The following is a 25,892-nucleotide window of genomic DNA, read 5'->3' on the forward strand; positions in this document are numbered from 1 at the left end:
TGGGTTATGTTCCCCCACCCCTTACGTAAGGGAGACACATTCAAATAGAGGTCTCTTTTTTATCTCCCTCCTTGGGACACTGTCAGGAGAGGACATGATGCTTGGAAATGCTTCCAACTGGAGTGGAGGTTTCAAGTGGTGGAGTTGTGATTCATTCAGGATGGGCGGGAAGGGGCTATTCCAGGTGCTAAGCAAGGGGCCGGAGAGAGCAGGGCTCAGATGGGAAATAGTGGACGTGCACCTCCCAGCTCCAGAGCAACACGCTGTCGGCTGTGATCTCCTTTCTGCCTGCAGACCCCCACCGGGTCCCTGGCATTAAACAGGAGGCCTCCCAGCCTCATCCTAGGGACACATTCAGTGGCAAGGTGGGTCTTGCTTCTCTCCATGATGTGGAGAACTTCTGGCCTTTGATATCTGTCCTGGACTCCTGTTTCCTGCTCTCCACAGTCTGGGGGTGGACAGAGGAGGACGACGCCTTCCCTGGCTGCCTCCCTGGCCTCCAGCCTGATAAGGGCAGCCATCAAAGGGCGATGGAGGAGAGCGGCAGAGCTCACGGTCCCTCGCTGCTGCTGACAGATTGATCGCACACGGAAGCAGCTAATGATGCGGCCAGCCCCGTGCTGTCACCTCACGACACCTGGCTCTCCCTGGGACCTTGGCAGGCAAGGTATGGGAGGAAAAGTGCCCTGAACACACAGTTGACAATGGGGTGAGGAAATCCCTGAGAGGGGCAGCAGTGATGAAAATGGCCAGGGGCACGGCCCCCAAACCCTTCTGCTGGGCAAGACGAGCCAGAGGCAGAGTGGACTCACCGCCTTCCGGGAGATCAAGGTTAAGAGAACAAAGGACAAAAGCACCTTCCGTGACACTAACCGCTCTGTTCCCTTCTCGTGGAGCCGGAAGATGGGAGGGATGCTCACCACGCGCCAGCTTAGCCCTCTGTGGCTCGCTGACTTTGGAAATCCCACAAGACGGAGGTGTTTTGTCAAGAGGTGAGAAAGTACATTTGCAAGGGAAGCAAGAAGGCTCTCCGTGACCAGCAGGAGGCACGTCTCTTGGGTGCTGGTGCTCCCGTGCGCCCGGAACGGGATTCAGTGAGCCGGGAGGCTGCCGCGGGCATCCCTTCTCAGCCCCCCCTGTGTCCCTCCCGTCAGGACACCCATGCAGGCACAGGTGTGGAGGGGCTTGGGAGATTTGTTTTGCTCCCCACCCCCACCACCCCAGCTTCCCCACTACCCTCTTGCCAATCAACCCCTGGGAGAATTACCTCCAGGTGCAGACTAACCACTGCTCAGTCCCTCAGGGTGAGATGCTGGCCCCAGGGCCTGAGAGTGCCCCGGCCATTCTCTCACCCGGGCTGGGAAGTGGTGGGGAGGGACTCCTTGGCCCCGGGGAACGAGGTGGTGATCACAGGACACTGTCCCACCTGAGTGCCTTAGTCCTCACTGCTCTGATGCGCTGGAATGCTCTCCCTCCAGAACCTGTGTGGCTGCCTTCTTCCTGCCTTTCAGGCACCCAGGTGCCTGGGCCCAGGTGGCACCTCCTCCCGAGGAGCGGTGTAGATCCCGACCCCAGCCCCGGCAGAGCTTGTTGCTTGAATCGCCGCCGTGACAGTGAGGCTTGAATCGCCACCCCACTTCACGTGAGGACGGGCTTCCCCGCCCCCACCCCCTCGCGCTGCACCGGAGCCTGGCCTGCTGACGTGCGCTCGGCAAACGGGGGCTGTTGGGACGCTGCCACGAATCACGGCTTCCAAATCAATAACGTGAATTCCACAGCAAAGGGGTCTGGGCCGAGAGGGAGCACTGCTGGCTGCTTCTGAGCCCCGAGTGGCAGGCGGGGGGGGGGGGGGACAGTAACCCAGGGGACAGGCCGGATCCCCAGGAGGGCACCGTCAGGTTGGAACATGAGACCCTGAGGACTTGGCCATCACTGGGGTCACATTCATCAGGGCTGCTCGGGGACACGCTTCCCGAGGGCTAGAGCTCTCGTCTCGCAGCACGCCTTGTCTCACGTTTCAGATTTATATCGAAGATAGGTTCCCCCAAATGCATGTCTCCCCACGGGTTTGGTCCCCGATGTTGTCCCATGGGGGACATCGCATGATTCTGGTTTTGTGGCAGAGTTCTCAGATTCTGCAGCCTGGAGGCCGCGCGAGACCACCCAGCCCCGCCTGGCCTCTGCCACCAACAGACCCTTTCATGGGTCCTGCAGTCAGGAAAGATCCTCTGGGTGAGTTGTTACATCACCTCCTCTAAGCTTCTCGTCAGCCGGCTGGGCAAAACAGTAGGGCCCATCTCCGAAGGCTGTCTGGGAGGCCGAACAAGATGCATGCGGGGGCACCTGGGGGGCTCAGTCGGTGGGGCGTCCGACTTCAGCTGAGGTCACGATCTCACGGTTCGTGGGTTTGAGCCCCGCGTCGGGCTCTGTGCTGACGGCTCACTCTGTGTCTCTCTTTCTCTCTCAAAAATAAACGTTAAAAACATTTTTACAAAAAGATGCACCTGTAATGCTCTCATGCTCTCAGTGTGGTGCCGGGCACACCATGAAAACATGCGGAGTGGCAGCACTGCCTGGGGGGCCACCAAAGCCCCCTTTCCCGGCAGGATCGCCACACGAGGGGGCAGAGCCCAGGTTCATTCCAGAGGGGCAGGAACCGGCTCTTACCGCGTAAAGGGGTGAGGTGGGGAGAGCCTGGGATGGCCCAGGTGGAGCCGCTGGCCCCCTAGTGGAAGGACGAGGCTCCTGAGCCCAGGTGTGCGAGGAGGCAGGTAAAAAGCCAGGTGCGCGATTCCACGACATCCAAACTCGGTTCTCCTGAGACACGGCCGGCGAGCACCGTAACCAGAATCACGGGCAATGTGAACAGAAACGTGCCCTAGGGGATTACACTGGCGATGTCCCTTCCTGCTTCGTGTCTTAAATCTGTAGTCAGGAGCAGAAAGCGAGGCCAGGACGGCCGCTAGCAGGGGCAGTGGCTTCCTTCTGAGGTGACAGAAACGTTCTAAAGTCAGCTGTGCTGATGGCTGCCCCACTCCGCGAGGACCCTGAACACCACTCAACCATACATGTTGAGTGGGCAGGTTCTATGTACGTAAATCATGTCTCAGTACAGCTGTTTTCAAAAGTTGAGTTTTTAAAATACTGTACGTTGTTTTTAGGCATTTCCCCCAAACACTCAGTAATTACTGAGAGAACACGTACAAAGGGGGAGATCATTCTCACTTTGTTTTGCTGCATCGGGAGCTGCAGGTGCATTGTGTCGCCTGCCCCACCAGAGGGAAAGTCTGCCTGTGGGCACAGAGAGGTCCCAGGGGTGCCAGGCACGGTAGGAGATGGAGGTGTCCAGACCCCGAGAGGGAACTGAGGTTTCCTGTCGTGTGGACCCCAGACAGACCCTCAGGAAGAGACAAGATGGCTTGTAATAAGGGGCTAAGTTATGTGTTGAGTCTAAAGGCGGTGGACGTGAATGGAAGGTTCAAGTAACCCAGGAGGACTTTGGGAAGGACGCATCTGAGCTAGAGCTCACCAGTCTAATAAAAATAAGTACAGGGGCATCTGGGGGGCTCAGTCGGTGGAGCATCTGACTTCGGCTCAGGTCGTGATCTCGCGGTTCGTGGGTTCCAGCCCCGCGTCGGGCTCTGTGCTGACAGCTCAGAGCCTGGAGCCTGCTTCCGATTCTGTGTCTCCCTGTCTCTGCCCCTCCTCCACTCGTGCTCGCTCACTCTCTCTCTCAAAAAATAAGAGACACGCCTGCTCTCCCAGGTGCACTCTGCCTCCTATACATCACAGGTGTCTCCAGAAGACAGACACACCCCGAGTCTCCCTCTCTCTGATGTCCCACTGGTGTCCCCACCGGCCAACTTCAGCCAGAGGCCAGAGCGATGGGGGCCCTGACACAGTCCATGGATCCACTCCTGGGGAGACAGGAGGAAGCGAAAGACAGAAGGGTGGCCTGGAGGACCGAACGGAGGCACCCAGTTCCCGAGAGCGGGGCCGCAGGTGGGCCAGAGCACGGCGTGAACAGAGTCCTGGAGGGAGGGGGCCAGTGACAGGCCCTCCCCGGCCCCCAGCTTTTAGAGAGTCGAGGGGGCGGATAGATCACTTTTATCATTAGAACGTGCTGGCCTCTCACTGAAATTCTCTGTTCCTTTACTGTAAAATCCTGCCACCCAGCACGTGGTCCTCAGACATCGCCGGCGAGCCGGTCGCAAACGCAGAGGAGCCTCACTGACCCCGGACCCGCAGCCAGACGCCCAGGTGACCCGGAGGCAGGTCACCCTTGGAGCCGCAGTGCTTTGAGTCGCCCCGGGTTCGGGCATCTGGGGTGGGGGCGGGAGGTCAGAGCGGGAGTTTGGAGGCGGGATCGCCCCCTTGCCGCGCACGAACACAGCGTCAAGAGCAGGACGCCACGGCCGCTGCCTGCCTCTCCTGCCGCCAGACGGGCCTGGCTGCTCGACCGCCGCTCCCGCCCTGCGGGCCCCTGGCCGGCCGTGCAGTTCTCGCAGCGCGGGGTCGCCCGAATCCCCTCTGCGAGCGAGGTGAGTCGCAGCTGCCAGATGTCTGTCTGATGTGGCCCACTTTTAATTTTTGGCAGAAATACGAAATCCATGGCTGATGCGGAAGCAAACACCGGACCGGTCTTCCACGTGATCCGTGTATACCCGCGGGGCACCGTGGCCAGCAAGTGGCTCAGCGTGGACATCAGGAGGTGGGGAAATCGTACGGTGCCTGCTCACCGGGCACCGTGGTCACCACGGACAGCCCTGTCCGCACACGTGAGGGAGGCTTGGGCCTGGGAGGATGGGCCCGTGCGGCCAGAGACAAGGGCAGGGGGACAGAACATTCCAGGTGGGGATGGGAGCTGGACCCTGTGCTCAGCAGCCAGTGCTCACCCGAGGGGGGCAGGGAGGGCTGGAGCCCATGGGGTGGAAAAGCCGTGTCCCCCTCGGCTCTCAGGCACACCCAAACTGGTCCTGCTATGTTTCGAACCTCTAAAAGTCACTCCAAAAGGGAGTTACACAGAAATGGCAATGCTGGTAACCGTGTGAATGTTGCCAATCGCTCTGCAACCTGGTCAACGGGCAGATTTAAGTTGCCCTCTCGTCTCAAAGCGCTGTGCTCGAGTCAGGCGCACCAGCCGCCCAGGTATCTTGAGCGGACGTGTTGGCAAAGGCAACGGTCCACCCCTGAGGTCGTGCTTCTTTGGCTCTGGGCAAACGGGGGGAGGCTGAGAGAAGCCTTGTTCTGACTTGCGGCGGCTCAGTGCGGCGAAGACAGCTTCGCGAGTGGCGGGACCGGGAGGTCCAGACACCGAGGCGCTTTCCGTGGGCTGCGGGAAGGGGGAACAAGGAGACCTGGAGTTGCGTCTAATCGGACCCCACTCGGTGCCAAGTGCGCTGCAGACGTGAACTAACGGTGTGCTGAGCGCGGTGACAGCACGTCGCGGGGCGGTGGCAGCCTCTGGAGGCAAGGGCGCTTCCGTCCTGGCTCTGCTGTGCGTCCAGCAGGAAGCTGGGGGGCTGGGACGCCCCCGTGCCCCGGGGGTCCCTCCGCGCGGGGAGAGAACAGCGCTCAGGGCAGCACCCCGCCCTGCGGACAGGCTCAGCGGCAGCGGGCTGTGCTGCTGGTTACCCCCAGGTGGCCTTCGAGACGTCGGCGTAGCTCACAGGCCCTCGGCTAAAATTGTGGCACATCGGGCGTGTTATGGGAAATGTGCGTGTGGGGCGGCTTCGCCTGAGAAACATTTCACCCATGACCTCTGTGTGTAACACGTGAAATCCCGAGTGAAAAATCAACTCCAGGAGCCCACCGTCCTCCGAGGCATATGCCCCACACTGCCGTCCCCCCCCCCACGTGTCTGCGTCCCCCCCCCACGTACCCCACGTGTCTGCGTGTGTCATGTCATGACACACATTCAGTCTTACATGTTCTCCAGTCTGTCAACATGTACAAAGCATTTCAGCTATTCCTGGCCTACAGCCACTCTGGATGTTGATATGGCAGGAGGGGCACCTTTGGCAATTTAAACCGTGACACTCAAGGCGGGTCTGGGGAGCCTCTGTTGTTGACAGCGTGGCGGGGATGGTCCTGCCGGAGTGGCCTCTCCCAGGCTCAAGGGCTGTGATTTAAGTGGCAACAGCCGCTTCCTGACCAGCGCTGCCCTGCCTTCCCACCTCATTCCCCTTCCTCAGTTTGTCCTCTGTTCTCCGCAGTGTCCCTTGAGAGCACAAACCCTCTTTCTTTTTGTGGGATGGTGTCAGACTCACAGAAGAGGAGCACCAGAGCTCTCAAGAGACGTGTCCTCAGATTCCCTGCACGTGAATCTTCACCTTACTTGCTGGACACCCCCCCCCCGCAAACTGCCACGTACGTTTCCTAAACAAGGGGTTCTCCTACGTAACCACAGTAACGGGCACAATCAGGAGCCGGCGGGGACACGATTCTGCAGACACCGTTCAGATTTCCCACGTGGCCCTAAAAAAGCTCACTCTGCTGACAGTGGGAGAACCTCCATCTCTGCCAACCCACCTACCCATCTTCTCTGCCCCTGCCCGGCATGATTTCTCAGTTTGGGTCCACTTTTTTTTTTTTTTGAGAGAGAGACAGAGTGTGAGCCGGGGAGGGGTGGAGAGAGAGGAAGACACAAAATCCCAAGCAGGCTCTAGGTTCTGAGCTGTCAGCACAAAAAAAAGCACAGAGCCAGAGGCGGGGCTCAAACTCACGAACCGTGAGATCACGGCCTGAGCTGAACTCGGATGCTCAACCCACTGAGCCACCCAGGAGGCCCTGGGTCCACTTCTAATGAGATCTTATTTCAGAATCAGGAGTAATAGTGACAACAGAAAGTGTTTTGTACAGCTTCTCTTTCTGTGATAAATCCCCAGTTTCTAGCAATACTCGAAAGACAAGCCAATGAGCCGTCTTGACACAGAGCGGTGAATTACCACCGAGGTGTGCTGTTACCGTGAGACTTTGCTTCTGAGCCTCATTGAGCGTGCGTGTGCGTGTGTGTCTGTGTGTGTGCACCCCTACACGTGAGCACAGCATCATACAGGGGACGGCTGAGTCAGGGCATTTGGGTGGTGGTCTTGACCTCGTACAGCTCTCCTCGACCTGTGGCAAGTACATTCAGTTCTCTGGGGCTTGATTTCATCGCCTGTTAAATGTCAGGTAAGATCATTGTTATTTAAAGGGACCTGTCATTCTGATTCCAAGTCCATTGATACCGAGTGTGTGTGTATCTATATGTCTGTGAGCACACACACATGCTGGGTAGGCGTGTAACCAGGGCTCCAGCTGGGTCTGTCCGCCTTCCTCTGGGCTTGGGCTCTGTCCTCGTGCAGGCCCCCCTGGTGGTGGCAGGACGGCTGCCGGGGCGCCTGGAACAAGCAGCCTTCCCAGGCAGAGGGGACCGTCCTCCCTCCCACGGGCAATCAGTCCTTCCTCTGCCAGACTGAGCCTCTCTCCCAGAGCCCACCCCAATCCTAGTAACAGTTGTCAGGGGGCCCCAGGACCCGATTGGCTGAAGCCGGGGTCCCTGAACCAATCACTGGCAGGGGGAGGAGCTTGCCTGGCCACCTTACTACTGGGACTCCGCCCCCCATCTGTGGGGGCTCTCAGCGCCCCCCCACCCCGCCGCAGGTCCCCTGGAAAGGGGTAGAAAGTTGAAAAAGTCGGGGTTCTCTCAGGTGCCAGGAGGGTGTGGATGCCAGTGGTGCTCACGACAGGTCCCATTTTGCAGATGAATAAGTGAGGCTCTGCCCAGACTCAGGGCAGGCCAGTCAAGCATTTGAAAGTTAGTATGTTTTGGCTTCAAAAGGTTTGCCTTCATCTCTCCCCTTAAATTGGGGACACCGGCCGAGCGGCTTAGTAGACTACTAACCGTCCCCCAGCCATCCGTGGGGGCGGCTCGAGGGCCCGCCGGCAGAGGATAGATACACAAACTGAGGTCCGTCCACATGGCCCAATATGATTGGGCCTTGAGAAAGAAGGAAGTGCCCGCATGCCCCAAAACACGGGTTAACCCTGAGGACAGTCGCAGAAAGGCCAACACCATGATTCCCTTGACGTGGAGCACCTCGAGGGGTCAGATGCACGGAGACAGGAAGGAGCCGGTGGGTGTGCGGAGGGGGACGGTGGGCAGTCCGGGTGTGATGGGTGCGGAGAGTGGGAAGGTTCCGGACAGGTTCTAGGTGATGTCGCCCGGAATGGATGTACCTGATTCCACACAGCCACACGCTGAAACGCGGTGAGAGCGGCAAATTTTACGTCGTGTGCGTTTCACCACTACTTTAGGAAATTAGTAGTTCTTTCTGTTTTTTGGTTTTTTTAAGTTGTGTTTCTGAGGAGGCCAGCATCTCAACCCTGGCGCACAGCGGTTTCGCAGCCGTGCTTACATCTGTCACTCCCCTGCTCCCTCGAAAGCCTTCCCGAACCCGTGAGCCGTGCTAGTGTTGGCTGTCCCTAATTCTCCCGAATGTTATCCAGAAAGTGAGCGGCGGACACACTTGTAAATGTTCTACCCCCACCCGACACCACCACTTGGCCTGACGTTAGAAATGAATGATTTTCCATGATGCCCCTGACTCTGTTGTGTGTCCTATGAACACCAAGTGTTACTCGTCTCTATTTTTGGGAAAGCGTGGCCTTGTGTGTCGGCCGCCTTCCCCGCCCGCACAGGCACTGCCCACGTGGGGCCCGGGAGCCAACGGCTCCCTTCACTCAGCGCGGCCTCGCCTCTCTTCCCAGCCAGAAGGCCCCCACCCCCGGGGCCGAATCCACATGATCAGGGACAAGGTGGATTTCATCAGCTCCACAAGCACATGAAGTGGGCCCGTACTTTGTACAACACGTGTTTGGCAAATGATTCCCTGCGGGTTGCAGAAAGCCAGATGGAGGAAGTTTTCTAAGTGCGATGTCAGAATTTTACATCTGCTGATCCCAACAAGTGCACGGGGCCAATGAGAAGTGAATTGTTTGTTCACAAAATCTGACAGCACGGATGTGGTTGCGGGGGCGTGTGCAAATCGAGAAGGCAAAGGCCACGGTGTCCACAACCCCCACCGGGCCGGGGGCATTGCCGGAAGAAGTCTGAGCATTACCTGGACGAGTTCCCAGTTTGACAGACAAGGAAACTGAGACCCACAGTGAGTTGCCCACGGCTGCCCGAGGGTAGAACTCGGATCTGGGGCTCCGTGGACTCAGCGTGGTGTCCTTCAGCCTCCGCCATGCTGGACAAGCCATTGGCAAATGGCCCTTGGCCACGTGGTGTTGCTTCTGTTGGCACAGCCATTCACTGCTCTTGCTTGTGTGCCCGCTTTCCCCTCCGATTCCTGATTTCCCTGAGCACAGCGGGGGAGGAGAGGAGGAGCCCCTCTACAGGGCAGTTAGCTGACCTCGTGTCTGGCGCGTAACAAGGGACTAATGATGGTGAGTCACGCTACAATAAGGAGAGGCCAACGCGACCGCAACCTGGATGTCCGTAGGGGGCGAGAGGGAGGGCCTGGCCGGGGTGGAAGGGTTGGGGGAGATGGCTGGCAGAGAGAGGGCTGCGGACCATATTCAAGCTGAGAGGCAGGAGGCTGGTCACCAGGAGTCCTTTTTTGAAGACTAAGATGGCGGTGTGAGCTACTTTGGAAGCTGTGTGGGTTGTCCAGTTATCCCCCCAGATCCATTCCTCACGACACTCTGTGCCCCTGCGTGGACTCCACGATAGGGGCTCCCGCCTCCTGCTTCCCATTTCCCTTTTGGGTTTGGCCAGCGGTCACGCCAGCAGCAGACTGAGCAGGGAGCAGAGGGAGGCTGGGGAGCTTCTTTTCTGCTCCCACCGTGCCTGGCTGTAGCTCTCCTGCTCTCCCCAGTCCTTTGCCGGTTCCCCAAAACCCTACGTTCACTCTGTAAACGCACCCGCCCCCGACACCCTCTCGGGTTACCTATCGAGGATGCTGCTTTCCTGGTAAGACCGTGACTGATATAGGAGTTGACAGTCAAATCATAGCAGTGTTGACATCTAAATTCAAGGTGAGGATATTACGTATTCTGTACGGTTTTGAAATCCCCTTAAGATCCCACGTCAAAGGAATGAAGTTTGAGGGAAAAGTAACCCGAGGCCCCGGCTGCTTCTGCAGGCGTCAGACGTCTGCAGAGATCAGAGCCTGTTCTGAGGCCACAGCGACCCTCTCTCACATTGCCCCCAGACAGAAGGGTTTCTGAGGTCTTGGGCTGGTCTGGGACGTAAGTTTGAGGTCACTCTACTGTCTTATAAGATTCCATTCTTTTTTAGTCCATCCTCCCTTCCTTTCCCCCATTCTTCACAAAGCAAGGAGCCTAAGAAAACAGACGTAAACCCCTTCTGGAACTTCTAACCCCATTCTGCAGTTACACACTGAGGTCCTTGGACCCCGGGGATTGTGAGGACCCCTTCGGGATCTATGAGGCCACACCACTTCGTAACACGAACACGTTACTCGCCTTTTTCAGTGTTGATATTTGCACGACCGTTCAGAATCAAGTGTGGGCAAAACTTCTGGTGGCTTAGCACAGATCGCACCAAAGCGCATTTACTGGGCACCGTGGCACCAAAGCGCATTTACTGGGCACCGTGTTTATCACCATCGCGTGGTTACAGTAAACGCTTCGTTCAGGAATGTCCTCGATGGGCCTGTAAGATTGTTAATGTCACCGAATCTCCACCCTCGAGTAAATGCCGTCTTCATACTCAGTTGGGTGAAACGGGAACTATAAAAGGGCACGAAAACCACACCCAGCGCCCGGGGATCTCCAGGAAAAGCACATGTGAGCTGAGCCATCCACTTTTCTCATGGAACGCTCTGCTGAGAGCATGATCGCCAGACAAACTATTGTCACTCAAACCAGCGTCCTCAGGCATTTTTCTTGAGAAGGAACACTGAGCCTGTCACTTCCAGAAAAAATTCAAACGTTTAAGCAAAAATTAGAATTTCTGGAGAAGATGTATCTGTCACGGTTGAGTGTGACCACTCCCCCGTACTCAAAAGACTTTTCTGGTGAGATCAGTGGTAATATTAGCAGATGTGAGTTTTCGGGCTGCATAACGGAATATGTCAACGTTTGAGACAGCTGCATAACCCAGGGAACCCATGGCTTCTACAGGACCTGCTTCCCATGTTATAAGGTCATGCATGCACAAGAGAGCCGTACAAAGTGCACGATGGATCCGTGGGTTTTAATGTAACAGGGTAAAAAGCTCATTAATTTGGTTTTAGGTTCCACACTGCTACAAATCTTTAAGGAATTATCTCTTGTCGAGTTTTGGTGTAGTATTAAAGAATAATACCCATGATTGTCCAGAAAAACTACTCAGGTACCTACCAATTTCCAACTACGTATCTGTGTGTGCCCAGGTCTTTTTCATTAGCTCTGTGAACCAAGCTCATTGCACCAGATCAAATGCCGTAGCAGAAGAGAGAATCCAGAGGTTTCCTGCTAAGCCAGGCAGTAAATGGATTTGAAAAATGTAAAACGATGTGAATCTTCTCACTGCTTTTGTATTTTGCAAAATATAATGGTTTTCTCAAAATTGTGTTACGTGAACGTATCACAGGATGACTTTTGTACTCGTTTATATGACTTAATGCGTACAATATTTAAACGTTTACCAGTTTCAGGGTCAGATTCTGTAAATATCAATAGCTATAAGGCGCATAAGCAAACTCTTAGGGATCCTCAAGTTTGAAGAATCTGAACTGAGGTTCAGAAGTTCAGGACCCCGGGGCCCGGGAGCAGTACCGCAGGTGCTCCCATCTGCTGAGCCTGAATAAGGGCCAGGCAAGGCCCAGCAGCCACCCCCTCTTTGGAGCCTCACGAAGCTCGTACCGCTAGTAAACGATGTACGAGAGATTAAGGGTCTGGCCAGGGTCAGACTGCCCAAGGGGGCTAGGCTTTGGCTCCATCAGTTTGGAAGCTGTGTGTCTCTGGGTAGGTTCATTCCTTCTCTGAGCCTCACCTGGAAATGGGGGTTCCAGTGGCTCCCACCTGACGAGTGTGTATGGGAACTAAGTCATAGGGGAGATGGTGGCAGTGAGCATATGACAAGCAGGCGTGCGGGCCAGTGTGTTCCCTGCCCAAGTCCTCACCGTGCTGTCCATGCAGCCCCCTAACCCGGGCGCTGTCACCCCTTCCTGTTTGTAACGAGGAGAATGAGGCTACTTGTGAAGGTGAACGAGACTGTGCCTGTCACACACAAAGACCGGAAAACCCACATCTCTTTGATGCGTTTCTATTGCTATGCCAGGGCTCTGCCAAGATTCTTCCCCGAGGGGCAAGGATGTGCCTTGGGCAGCAGGGAGCCTCACACCCAGAGGGAAGAAATGCTTCTGCTTTCCTGGCCGCCAGCCAAAGGCTTGCTTAGAAACCTCCCGTGGGGGAGAAGGAAGACACAGCCCACTGAGGTTGCCCTTCCCGGATCCTTGAGAAACAGGTATTTCATGTTGTGTTTGCGTACAGGAGCCGCTAACAATCCCTGTGCTTGTCTGCCTGGCAGTTGGGCAATTTCACGAATTGGCTTTTACTGGCACAGGAGGTGGGCGGATGTGGGTGGTGGAATATTCCGCTAGGTCGCAGGTTCAGGTTCAGATCTGGCCGGGCTGCCGGAGACTCCAGGGCTTATCCAGAAAAACCGTCCGTCTGTTTGGACTGGGGACCGGGGTCAATGCCTTCAGCCACCAGGTGTCCGTTAAGACGTACTAGGTTCCAGGCCCTGTGCGACGCGCTGAAGGCACCGTGGTGAGCAAGACGGACAGAGTTCACGTCCTCAGATGAGTCTCAGTCTCGAACAAAAAAGAAATGATTACACACGCTTCAACAGACGAAGATTTAGGGTGCCAGACTCACCCCTTCCTCGTCTGGTTTCTCGTGGTGGAGAAATAATGCTGACTTATTTTTGAGAGAGAGAGAGAGAGAGAGAGAGAGAGAGTGGGGGAGGGGCAGAGAGAGGGGAAGACACAGAACCCGAAGCGGGCTCCAGGCTCCGAGCTGCCAGGACACAGAGCCTGACACGGGGCTCGAACCCACGAACTGTGAGATCGTGACCTGAGCCGAAGTCGGAGGCTTAACCGACTGAGCCACCCGGGCGCCCCTGAATGAGCAAATTTTAAAAATATGTCAGTATATCTAAAGATGTGGCTCAAAGCCACTGGGTTTTTGTTTCTGTTTTTGTTTTCTGTATCTTCCTGTCATTTCCCAGAGCAGTGCTCCTCAAACCCAGGCCCTGTGTCCGCCCACCTGGGGTGGGCCTGGGACTCTGCGTCTCTACCACACTCCCAGGAGATGCTGAGGCTGCTGGCTGGGGACCACACTTCTGGGAGCAAGGCTTCCTTAGAGTGTCTGTTCAGCGCCTAGAACAGAGCCTGGCACATAGTAGGTGCTAAACAAACATGACAGTCAGTCATGCCTAACTCTCAGGGCCAAGATCTCGGGTCTTCCTCTTGCCCACAGGCCCTCCACTAACTCTGGATCTCTGACCAGCGATGAATGAGCCCGGAAGGCACCAAGGCTGGCATGGGAAGCAATGGGCCGGACAGGCGGGCACTGCCCCCCTTTCCTCCGTAACTCTCCACATCTAGGAATTACGTACGATTTCACTTATGTGTAACCCAAAACCTCATGTTGCCACACCAATCCCACCGCACCTCCCAAAATGAGGGCCAGTGGAGCACAGTGGCCCCGCCCGGCATGCAAGCATTAGCCCCGAGACTGTTCGGCCTCCGGAGCTCCGCGACTCAGTGTGGGCTCTGTTTATTATTCTAGAGAAGCAATTTTCAAGGGGGTTGAAATACTTGTTAAAATTAAGGTAAAGAACGTAAACCACAGCCAGGCTCATTCACCTTCCGCTTCAAAAGCCTCTTGTTTCTGTGGGCACCACTCTCGTGCAGGTCCCGATTAGCTGCGGTGGAAAATACGGCCAGCGGCGCCGAGGACGGGCAGAGCCGGGCCGAGGAGTGTGGCCGTCTCCGGGGCATGCACAGCTGTCCCGGGGCTGGAGGCTCCTGAGAAAACTGCCCTGAACAGTCGAAGAAAGCCAGCCGATGAGCGTGACAAACGATTCGAGGAGAAGACAGAAGTCTGCAAATCCGCGGGTGTCTTAGGGACCTGCCATCCTCTTGGGGTTCACTCTTGTCTCTTAACAAGAGACATTCCATTGTGGGCTGATGAGTCTCGGGACCTCAGCGTCTGTGGAGCTGTCAAAGGGCTAAGGTGAAGCATTTTGGCAACTTTGAAAACCGAAAGGCAGAGCCCTTCGGGGAAAACCACGAGGGACTGCTTCCCTCACACAGAATGCGGCTTCTGGTCCCAAGGAATTGCTATTCCCAAGCAGCTTATTTTTTGCGGACATTTCCCCTTAGGAAAAATAGTAATGTGGGAGAGCTCTCTGGGGAGGGCTGGCCTTGGAGGGGACCTGGGGGGGCCTGGACGGGACTTGGGGGGCACTTGGAGGGGACAGGGAGGGGACGGGGAGGGGGCCCGGAGGGGACCTGGAAAGCCGTGTTCGTGCAGCTGCGGCCCCTGGCGGCTTGCAGGGAACGCCGTTCTCAGAGTAGTCCATCCACACGGGCAGAGGCAGTTTCAAAAGGCTCTCTCCAACTTCCTCTGGAGAGGAGATCAATGAGGAAAATGATGAATTAAAAAAAAAAAAATCAACGAATCTGAGCTTTTTCTCAAAGTGGGCTCAGATTCAAGTTTAGGCCACGTCTTTGACGGCCGTTAGCACCAGGTGCACTCAGCACAGATCTGACTGGTGATTCGCTGCTCCTGGTGGAGATTTCAGGATGCGGCTTCCGCCGCTCTTCTGCTGTTTAGGAGCCCGATGTCAGCAAGCCACAGCCCCTCACTCCCCCCACCCCCTCACCGCCCCGCCCCCCGCCCCACGACTTTGGGAACACCTTCCATTTCCACGCGTAGACTAATGAGGGGCAGAAAGCGAGGCCGTGGGCGGGGCGGTCAGGACTGCAGCCAGGTGGGTGGGTGCTGAACCCCCTGCTCGTGAATTGCTCAGGGGGCCCCGGCCATGCACGGAGCCTCCGATGCCCCAGGAGTGCTCTCTGCGAAGGGGCCAGCATGGATCACCGGCCAGGGACTCGATTAATGACGTCATTAAAGTCTGTTGGCCCCAGATTAGAAATCAGGTGATACACCCGACAGGATTTAGGGGAGACTTAGGGAGATGACAGAAGGTTCCTCTTCAGCCTCAGAGCTGAACGTCCAGCATGTCCGAGGAGGCTCTGGTGCGCGTCCTGGTGTGAATCGGAAGGTCAGGCAAGCAGGAATGCTCGCGTTGGAAGGCAGGCAGGGGAAGGAGGCTGTCCCAGCTCAGGGAGGAGAGATGCCCTCTTCCTCCACTTCTCTGTCCTCCTCGAGCCTCAGCGCATTGGATGACGACCGCCTGCAGTTTGGGGTCCCCTGCTTTACTCAGTGCACCTGCTCCGATGCTGGTCTCTTCCAGACGTGACCAGAAAGACCGTTTCACCAGCTCACAAACAAAACTCACCATCGTGTCTACAAACCCATCCCTGGCTTGTTTTCAAAAGCGTCTCTTCTTGTGAGCCTGTGGAGCCCCCTCATCTCTGCTGCCCTGTTGGGATGTGTGACAGGTGTCTACCATTTCCAAGTGATGAACGCCGATTTGAGCTTCTGCCGGTACGGGGCTGTCGCAGCAGGGCAGAGTGGAGCCCCCGGCACCTTTACTTTGGGGAGCAACGTCGCAGGAAAGGTGCTATGCTTCCTGGGGCTGAGGGCATGGGTGCTGATGGCCTCTGTGTGGTCACTTAAGAGCTGTGCAGCCAGGTGACGGGCGGGGGCGAGGTGGGGTGGCTGCAGCCTGCTGGGCCCTCTCGGAGGTCTAGGAGAGACGAGACGCCAGGCATTCAGCAATTCCAGCCCGGCACATTCCTCCTTTTGAATCTATCACAGCAGAGCTCCGAGGCCAGGGCTTAGCAAATGGAGGGTAATTTGGGATGGCGGGTGGTCCCACAATCGCCAGGCAATGACACAGGAGGCAGCCGTCCCCTCCAACAGACCACAGACATGCGCATTTATCCAGCCGCTCGGGGGACTCGGGGCCGCACACCCCTTCCCCTCGGAAGCCACGTCGGGTCTCCACGTCAGGGCCTGGGACACGCCGAGCTCCTCTGTGGGCTGCGGCAGCCACCGTGGCAACAACTGGCAAGAGGAAGCTTGCGTTTCACCGCTCGAGGCGGGAAATGGCAAGGGTTCCTCCGGAAGGCGAAAGTCACTGCCGTGTGTCCTTCAGGGGAAGCCTCCTGACCTACCAGTCTCCTAAATCCGGTTCTGACGGTCCTTCCCCCTCCCTCCGTGTGTCAGGGTTTGTGAGACATGCAGTTCGGGTCGCTCTAACTTCTGTGGGGGGAAGAGGGTCGGCGGGGTCGGTCCTCCCGAGCCAGTCAGAGGGTCTTCCGCAATCCAGCGTCTGAGGGAGGGGCCGCAGGCTCCTGGCGTCACGCTCACAGCCGGAGGCCAAGCGCACAGGAGCCCGTGCTGGGGCTGGCGCAGGGCAGACAGATCCCCCGCAGTCCAGTCAAGGGCAGGGGAGGGGCTGGCGGTGGTGCAGGGGGTGGTGGGGGGGAGGCAGACAGGACACCTGCCAGGTGCCCACCGCCCTGCGAGCTCTCGGCAGATGTTGTGCCCCTGTCACACCATCTGGGGTACCAACCAGGCCACTTTTAATATTTAAAAAATGCTCATTTATTTATTTTGAGAGTGTGCAAGCAGGGGAGGGGCAGAGAGAGAGGGAACGAGAAAAACCCAAGCAGGCTCCGCACTGTCAACGCAGAGCCCGACGTGGGGCTCGAACCCACGAACTGTAAGATCGTGACCTGAGTTGAGATCAAGAGTCCGAGGCTCAACCGCCTGAGCCCCCCGGGTGCCCCGTAACCAGGCCACTTTAACCACTCCTCTGGAGGGGTTCTTGAGTGGGCTTGTCAGATTTAGCAAATAAAAACACAAGATGCCCAGTTCGATGGGGATTTCAGATAACCAATTGTATCCATTTCCTGGGGTGGCCCTAAGGACGCATCACAAACCGCTTGAAACAATGGAGATCTATTGTCTCCCGGCTCTGGAGGCCAGAACCAGAATCAAGGTGCCTGCAGGGCTGTGCTCCTTCCGGAGGCTGGAGCGGAGGGTCCTTCCTGCTTGGCCCAGCCCCCCAGGGGCTCCCGGCGTCCCTGGAGGTGCCTCGGCTCGTACTCACGTCCCTTCGGTCTATCTCCGTGGTCACACACACCGCCCCGGTGTTCCCTGTGTCCTCACGTGCTGCTTTTAGGACACCAGGCCCTGGATTTAGGGCCCACCCTCATCCGGTGTGACCTCATCTTAGCTCATTTCATTTGTGAAGACCCCGTTTCCAAATAAAGTCACATGTGGCGGGTCCAGGGGGATGCTACTCAACCCACAACAACAATGAATCTTTTTTTTAGTTGCGTGGGACATGTTTTACGGTAAAACTGATCGCTTTTTATTTGAAATGAAAATATTGCAGAGGATAGGCTTCTGTCAAAGTTACTCATTTTTATCTGAAATTCAAATATCGCGTGGGACATATTGTACTCTAAAAAAGTCTTTGCTGTTTACCTGCAGTTCGAACACGGCATGGCACATACTTGCAGTAAAACTGATTCCTATTCGACCTGGCGGCCCCGTCCCTGAGTCCCAGGGCGTCTGTGTCCTGCCCTTTCCGAAGAGCTGCCTCCTTGGCCCCCTGCATTCCTGGGAGGGGGCCTCCCCACGCCTCAAGCGTTGCAAGTGCCCCTCTGTGCGCCCCACCCCGTCCTCTCAGCCCCCACCTGCATGGGGAGAGGCAGCTCAGAGGTTGGAAGCCGACGACACTGTTCTCCCCTTCCCGGATGGGGGCAGGGAAGGAAATGCTTTCGTGAAGTTGCAAGGCAGCAAAGAAGGATGGATGGGCGACTCCTTTCCTTCCCTCCATCGGGGCGCTGCTGAGCTCGCTGCCTGCCTGAGCAGAGACCCCAGAACTGGACCAGGCCCTCAGGTACCGGGGCCGGACCAGCAGAACTGGGGCTGCCTCTTCGTACTAAGCAACACTTGTTACCGGGAGAGGATGCACACATCCGCAGCCGTGAGCCTGATCCGTGCCGGGCGGCCGCACACCACACGGCTTGGGGACAGTGCGATCGATGTGTCCTGCTCTGCCCCCAGCCCCACGTTGGCACATCACCTCTTTCCGTTCTCATGACAACCTGGTCGGTTCCCTGAGCCTTAGTGTTTCTCTGTTTGCACCCGGGGTGGGGGTGGGGCTCAGAGAGGTGGGGGGGAGGGTGTCACGCGGTCAGTAAGCGGAGTGGGACTTGAATCTACTCCCCCACACCTGACTCACACACACACTCGCAAACCCGGGCGCCCGAGGCTGTCCGCCAAGCTGGTCGTGCGTGCTTGGACCCACTCCACAAGTGGGGGTGCGTTCCACCAAGCGCCAGAGGCCGTGCAAGGTTCAAGGGATACCCTGCAGCATCACACATCGTCCTGGGGCCTCTGGAGTCTCTGTTCCATTTGCAAGGGGGCGGGGACTGCCATGGCGGAAGATGAAGCATGGTAGACGGGAAAGAGCGCGTGTGCGAGTGTGCGTGAGCACAGGAGTGTGTGTGTGTACATGCGTATGTGGCTGCGAGTGTGCACACGTCTGTGCATGGTTGTGTGCATGTTTGTCTACGTGTGTGCGCCTGTGCGCGTATGTGTGTGTGTGTGTGCTATCCTGGACAGACGCGGCGGAGAAACTCTCTGATCAGATCACAGTTTGGAAGTTATCTACAAGTGAGGGGGTGAACTATGTTGATACCTGGTGGGGTGAATGTTTGGAGGGCACGACAAGTGCCAAGGTCCTGGGGCAGGATTGGGGGTGCTCTGCTGGGGACTCAGCACAGAGGCAGTGTGCTCGGGGCTGCATTTCTAGCTCACGGCTTCAGGCTTTTTTGACAGTGGTTCTGTGTACCCCGTCAGGAATCTTTGGGGAGGCATAGCCAGGGAGCCAACGTGTTTGCACTGACTGGGCGAATCTTACGCTTCTAAGCCAGTGGACGGGAGGAAGTTCAGTCTGTGGAGCAGAGATTCAGGTAGGAACCCCGAGACGCCCTCTACACGAGCTGGGGTCTACACAGTATATTCTCCCAGACATCGGCTCTTTGTGGGGGGCACGAAACACACATTATCTAGAAATCAAAAATGTAGTGGCAATTCATCTTTCTGTAATGAAAACTTGCCCACATGTGGGAGGTGCTTTCTACAGCAGTCCTCGCCGATTGACAACCTCCACGATCCGATAGAACAAGCCTTCGCCCACACCCGGTTCGGCGGGCTGGGTCCCAGCGAGGACTCGGGCAGAGATCACCTCCGGTTCTGGGCGCGAGAATCAAAAACGAGCAGTGGGGGTGGGGAAGGGGCAGGGGGGCAGAGAAAGGCCAGAGGGCCTGCGGGCCTGCTCTGGGTTAGACTGGCGTTTGCATGAAATGTCGGTCCCCGATATCACACACATGGGTGGAGCGGAGGAACATGTGAAGCTGTTTTTGAGGCTGGAAGTTAAAATCCGAGCGTGCGGAGCAGAGAAGTAGGTGGTGCGTCCGGAGAGCCCAGGCTCTGCGTTGGACGGTCCAGGAGCAGAGCCACAGCTCGGGCCGCGTGGCCGTGGACTCACTTTGGCTGAAGCACAGGGACAGCAGGGACACAGGGCTCCCAGCGTGGCTCTGGGGAGCAAGGAACGGAGTGGCGGAGGGTGACACGTGAGACAGCGGGAAACCCTGAGATGGTCGCGGCTAACGGGAAGGGAGAGGCTAGAAGAGCTCCTGGCTAGCGGGGAGAAGGCGGTGGACACGGAGGGCAGGCACCGGGGATGCTGCCGGATGAGCGGTGAGCACATTCGGGCCACCCACCCCCCACGAAAGCCAGGCGGGCCAGAAGCGCCCCCCCACGCGTCAGGAAGCCACAGACAACACGACACGGCCCAACCGCGTTCCTGGAGAGCACACGTCAAGGGGAGAGGGAAAGCTGGTCTGAAACGCGTCTGCCGCTCGTAGGGCAGATGACCCAGGAGGTTCTCCGAGGGAAAGAAAATGGGACAAAGATTACGAAGTCCAGACAAGTTGCCTTTCAGTAGGAAGACGACAGACGCAGGTGAGTTCTAAAACAACACGAGAAAACCCTGGACGTCCTGCTCACGAGTCCCACGTAGGGCGCCGGAGAACTCCTGGACCAAATGCAGCCAGAAACGAGAAACTGAAGCAGAGTAAAAAAGAACGGACAGACCATTATAAATGATTGCAGAAAAAATGAAATCCATCTGAATATGGGATTTTGCCCACTTGGGGCCGTTGTTGCGGAACAGGACGTTACGCAGTACAAACGCTGAATATGGGGCCCCACACGCGGGGCACTGCCGTGTCAGAATACAGCTTCCATGGCGTGACCCTGCCCGGGGACACAGACACAGGTGGTCAGCGGCCCCAGGCCCCCTCTTTTTTTTTTTAATTTTTTTTAATGTTTATTTATTTTTTGAGAGACAGAGACAGAGAATGAGCGAGGGAGGGACAGAGAGAGAGGGAGACACAGAATCGGAAGCAGGCTCCAGGCTCCGAGCCGTCAGCCCAGAGCCCAACGTGGGGCTCGAACTCACGGACCGCGAGATCGTGACCTGAGCTGAAGTCGGACGCTTAACCGACTGAGCCACCCAGGTGCCCCAGGACCCCCTCTTTCCAACGGGAAGGTCACACAGCGCCGCCTTAAGGGTGCAGCGGGCAGAAACACTGCCTCTGGGCTCCTTTCTCAGCTTAGAGCGACTTCCAGAAATTATCCTCTTGTGGTAAAGAATTATTTCAGCAATTCCCTCCATCTTACTTTACACTGTTGTCCAATCAAATTCAAATGTAAAACGAACACATTTTAATTTAAAAATAGCATGGATGGCTTTACTCGCGTGCATCAAATTGTCATCCTCTTCAGCTTTCTACTTGTATATGTACACGGGAAGACGTTGGGAAAGCCAGCCACGCTAATATTATTTTGAATGAGTTAACGCATTTTGGCCAATTGGTTTCTTTCTCAGGAAGTTCTGCTTAAATTTTTTCTTTAAGTTTATTTATTTTGAGAGAGACAGAGACAGCATGAGCTGGGGAGGCGCAGAGAGAGAGGGAGAGAGAGAATCCCAAGCAGGCTCCGTGCTGCCTGTGCAGAGTCCGACCTGGGGCCCAAACCCACAAACCGTGAGATAATGACCTGAGCTGAAACCAAGAGTTGGATGCTTAACCGACTGAGCCACCCAGGCGCCCCTTAAATTCCTTTTTTAAAGAAGCAAGCATGAGTGATATTTATAAAATAGCAATGAAGCAACACTTAAAAAGACGTCACTTATGCCCCTTTCTTAAAGAAAGAAATCGCAGTGGGGTATGTATTCCAGCTCCCTGAAAGATAAGTCTAAATTAATTAATTATGGGAAACAAGTCCATCATTAGGCAGAAAATGCTGAATCGCGAAACCAACGTGCACTTAAATAATCAGGAGTCCGGCCTACTTGGAAGGGCCGATGTCAAAATGATCCCTTTTTCTGCTTTTTAATTTGTTCATTTATTTAACAAAGCATCTGAGTACCTACTATGTGTTGGGCACATAACAGGCTACAGATAAGCCACAGTGTGACATTGAGACAAAACAGAAACAAAAGCTAAAATCACGAAGGCCAAAAGGAAGCTTCCAGAAAGTGTCCTTCTACAAGGAAGGTTATGGTTGGGATTGCCATGAATATACTCACGCCTCAAATAATGCGCCTTTCTCTTTTGATAAGAGGCAAAATCTGTCAGAAAGTATGCTGAGAAGGAAGCAGAAACACAGCGATAAGGAAGTGTAAGCAGAAACGTGCAGATGTTTCTCTCTTGGTTGACGGATTAGATATACAACAGACGTGTGTCAGCCCAGAAGGCATGGCTTCCTCCTTCTTCCCAGGGACTTGACCTTCGTTTTGACCTTGGTCTTCTCCGGGGACACCAAGTGAAGCCCAGCCCTGGGGCCCGCCTGGAAGCCTGGAGCCCGGTCCTAGGGCCGTCTTCCATCAGGTGGCCCGGCCACCCTGCAGTGGCTCTTTCCAGCCTCTGGGCCCTAGTACACGCCCAGCATTACCCTACGGGACGGAGCCACTTCCTGCCGGGATGCCGGGAGGAAGCCGGATCCCGGGGGCTGCACTGTCTGCCCCGTGAGGAGCCAGAACCCCGTCAGCCAGCTGGATCCAGAAGCCCGGGAAAGCAAGCCCTGAGTGTTGGGCCTTGAGCGTTAGGGAAGTGCCCAGAAAGCCTTTCTTACTTCCAGTGTCTTCAGAGAGCACTCCGGGTTCTGGCTCCACCCTCCTTGAGGCTGTGGACACCCTGGCCCTGTGACCTCCTCCTTCCCGCACCTCCCTGCGGCCCGCAGACGAGGTGGGTGGAGAACGGTCAGCTGCCCTGGTCTGACAAGAGTCCCTAAAATAGCTCTCATCCAACGGGCAGATTTAGCCTTCCCAAACCATGCCCCATCCCGGCATCTGTGACATACGGTCACAGAACATATGGGCTTAGTATTCCATCTGGAAGGGTATCATTAGAGGTAGTCGAAGCTACGAAAGTCGCGGCAAAGACGGAGGCCGTGCTGGGAGATGAGGCAGCCTTCTCTAGCAGCTCCATACGCTTCGTGGGTGAATGGTGGCTTCACGTCTGGCCTCAGAAGACTCTGCCCTTTACCAGAGGCTGGGTTTGTCCCGGAGCGCCTGCTACGCTGCGGAAAACTTGGGCCAAAGCTTCAAGTAGGACTTAACTCTTGGTCCTGATACAGCTGTGTATTCATTGTGAGTAAACTGAGGCATGACCGGGGGCCCTGCTGCATGCAGGGGGCGGGAAGGGGGAGAAAGCCTGACGCTTCCCTGCCATTGCGAGGGTCTGCTTCGGGTCTGGTTCCTGGAACCGACGTGCAGGTGTCTGTCTCCAGCCTCACTTTGCCGCAAGCACCTTGAAGTCACAGCTTCGAGGCAAAGCTCTTGTGTGTCAGAGGGACGTTCACACCTGGTTTCCAGGAGCTCGGTCTTCACACACCAAAGGGGAGGGTCCCCGTCAGGGGAATACCCAAACCAAAAAGGACCAGGATGTCAGGAGGCCAGGGGACGTGGACAGCTGCGATAGGCAGGGGATGCTGGCCTTGCCTTGGGGGGTCAGTAAGTACTCATTTCCCTCTTTGTCTCTCCAGCTTTAGGGTCCTCAAGAGACTCCCCCTGGGGTCTAGAACAGCCTCCAGGATGGATGTGCTCAACCTTCTGTCCTCACAAACCATTAGATCCAGCCCCTCCCCAAGACTGGGAAAGCCCACGGAGTGTCTTCATATTATTAGTTCTTTTCTATTTAATTGCACGATTGCTTTTTTGCATATTTACATAAACATATTCTTATATCTTTATTTATAGACCTTTATTATGTTTACCACACAGGTTGATTCTGTTTCTTTCTGGTGTCCCAGCCCCACCCCGGAACATTGGCTCCAGGGAGAAGGGGCTGTCACGTCCACTGAGGCATCCCAGGGCCACGAGTAGAGCCCGTGGCCAGTTACCTAGTTACACAGTTGCCCAAAGCCTGTGATCGGAAGGACCATGGAGGTGAATTGAAAGTGAGGGGCCCCATGGGTTCCCTGCGTAGCTCAGTTGGTTAAGCATCCGACTTTGGCTCAGGTCATGATCTCGCCATCCTGAGTTCAAGCCCACATCGGGCTCTGTGCTGATGGATCGGAGCCGGGAGCCTGCTTCAGATTCTCTCTCCCTCTCTCCCTCTCTCTTAAAAATAAACAAACGTTAAAAAAAAAGTGAGGGATCCCCAGAGGTGCTCCCCAGCCTAGCTGGGCTTGCTGCACAGGCAACGTTACGAGAAACGGCATAGAACTCAACGAAATGGGAGAATTGGGGCAGTGGCTGCTGTGCACTGTGGTCCCCACTCAGAGCAGGAGCTCGGAGAACATCTGCCGGCTCCCTGGTGTTGTGTCCCTGGGGTGGCAAGTCCTCCAACAACGGGCAGAGCAGCTAACACACTAGAGGAAGGAGACGGAAGGCGCAAGGTGGATTTGGAGGCCTCCCCCCACACTGACGTGCTCCCTGGTCCAGAAAGACGTGGCCAGGAACCGTGTGCGGTGCGTCCAGTAAGTTCCAGCATGCGCGCATTCGTTCACCCACAAGTGTTTCTAGAACACGGTACTGGTTTGCAGAACGGCCACAGCAGAGCATCATTGGACCGCTGGCCGGGAGGCTTAAACAATGGAGACGGGTTCTCTCACATTTCTAGAGGCCGGAAACCCCAGATCAGGCACGGGCAGGGCTGCTCTCTCCCGAGGCCCCTCTCCCGGCGTGTACTCGGCCCTCTTCTCCCCATGTCCCCACGTGGTCGTCACTCTGTGTGTGTCTGTGTCCTGTCCGGCTGGTTTAGAGGCCACCCTGCTGATCTTTCCCAGCCCTCGTCACCTCTTGAAAGACCCAGTCTCCAAAGACAGTCACATTCTGGGGACTTCAACACATGAATTTGGGGGCCACAACTCAGCCCACAACAAACACCAGATACTTCTCCAGCTTCTTCTCAGTGGAAAAGCAGACAAGAGCCCTGGGGTCCTACCCGGGAAGGAGACAGTGAGCCACACGGATCCATGGTGACGAACATGTGAGAAGGGGAGGCAGGGGGCCCGTGGGTGGGTGGGGTTGGTGGTCGTGGAGGCTGCGGGCCAGGGAGGCCGGACGTCAGAGTGGACACTGTGGCCGAGGCCAGAGAAAGGTGAGGGTGGGAGGGACCACGTGGCTTGGGGGGAGAAGGCGTGCCCGCGTCGTGGGCCTTCAGGCCACCGCGAGGACCTGGGCTCTCGCTTTGTTGCTTTTCCAAAGGTTTCCTCCCTCCGAGTTTTGTCCTGCGGACATCGGCAGCAAGCGGGGACACCTTGCTGTTTCTGCCCCTTCGGGAAGCCTGCGTGCGGTCTACAGGGCCTGAGCGGCGCACTCTCGGGGATGCAGCCCCTCGAGCCCCTGACTGGTGTCAGGCCAGCAGCGATCTTCCCAGCTGGTTGACGTTACCGTGGTCACTGCCATGAAGAACAGGGCTCGCTGACAATGTCAGCCTTTTCTTCAACGGTCGCCGTGACCCTGACAGAGCGTGAGGCGAGACGCGGGTCGCCAGCCAGCCTTGCGGCAAAACAAAAGCCAAGGAAACGAAACGACGTTAAAAGCCACGTTGTGTGAGTCCAGCCGCACAGGTTCTCCTCCTGTACAGGTGGCTGAAAAGTAAAATACAAGTAGCTGGGGTGGGGGCACGCAGGGTCCAACGTGGGCTAGGAAGGAACCCGGAGCAGCGGCGTGGGGCGGCCCGCGGGGACATTTACCGCTGCAGAGGCTTACAGAGGTAGCACTCATTTCCCGTGATTTACAGGACCTACCAACTCTTGTTCTGGCTCAGAGTCCTACGGCCTGGGAGACCCTGCCCCCGAGGGGCTGCTAGTGCGGTCGGTGCTCAGGGATGGGGTCTGGGCCACTGGAGCCCACGGGTCACCCCTCGGGAGGGAGACGGTGAGAACAGCAGACTGTTCAGATGCGGGACTGTCCTGTGATTTACGACTCAGGCAAACAGCCCATTAATCCAGCAGCGGCCCCGCTTCTATTCATAGCTTCCTGGGGGCAGGGGAACGGCCACTGGAAGTGGTTTTGAACTGTTTCCTGTGGTTTCCCCCACCCCGCAGGGGCGGGGCTTCTATTTTTAGAGAGCGTCCCTGACAGCGAAGGCCCAGGCAGCCCCTGATGCCATGTGGGGGCTGTGGGTGACCAGGGCAGACCGAGTGGGCTCTCCGTTCAGACG

The 25,892-nt window shown here is 56.5% G+C and overlaps 2 long non-coding RNA genes across 2 annotated transcripts in view; one reads left to right on the forward strand and one right to left on the reverse strand.

Moving 5' to 3' along the window:
• LOC123577739 overlaps window positions 1-25,892 on the reverse strand; it is a 126,530-nt gene that overhangs the window by 67,565 nt on the left and 33,073 nt on the right. The gene's annotated exons all lie outside the window — the stretch shown is intronic.
• LOC123577741 lies at window positions 22,430-23,472 on the forward strand. Its single transcript, XR_006702057.1, has 2 exons — window positions 22,430-22,870; window positions 23,266-23,472. It is a non-coding gene; the product is annotated as an uncharacterized LOC123577741 (long non-coding RNA).

Source organism: Leopardus geoffroyi, chromosome E2, assembly GCF_018350155.1.
Source record: "Leopardus geoffroyi isolate Oge1 chromosome E2, O.geoffroyi_Oge1_pat1.0, whole genome shotgun sequence".
NCBI classification, from domain to species: Eukaryota; Metazoa; Chordata; class Mammalia; order Carnivora; family Felidae; genus Leopardus; species Leopardus geoffroyi.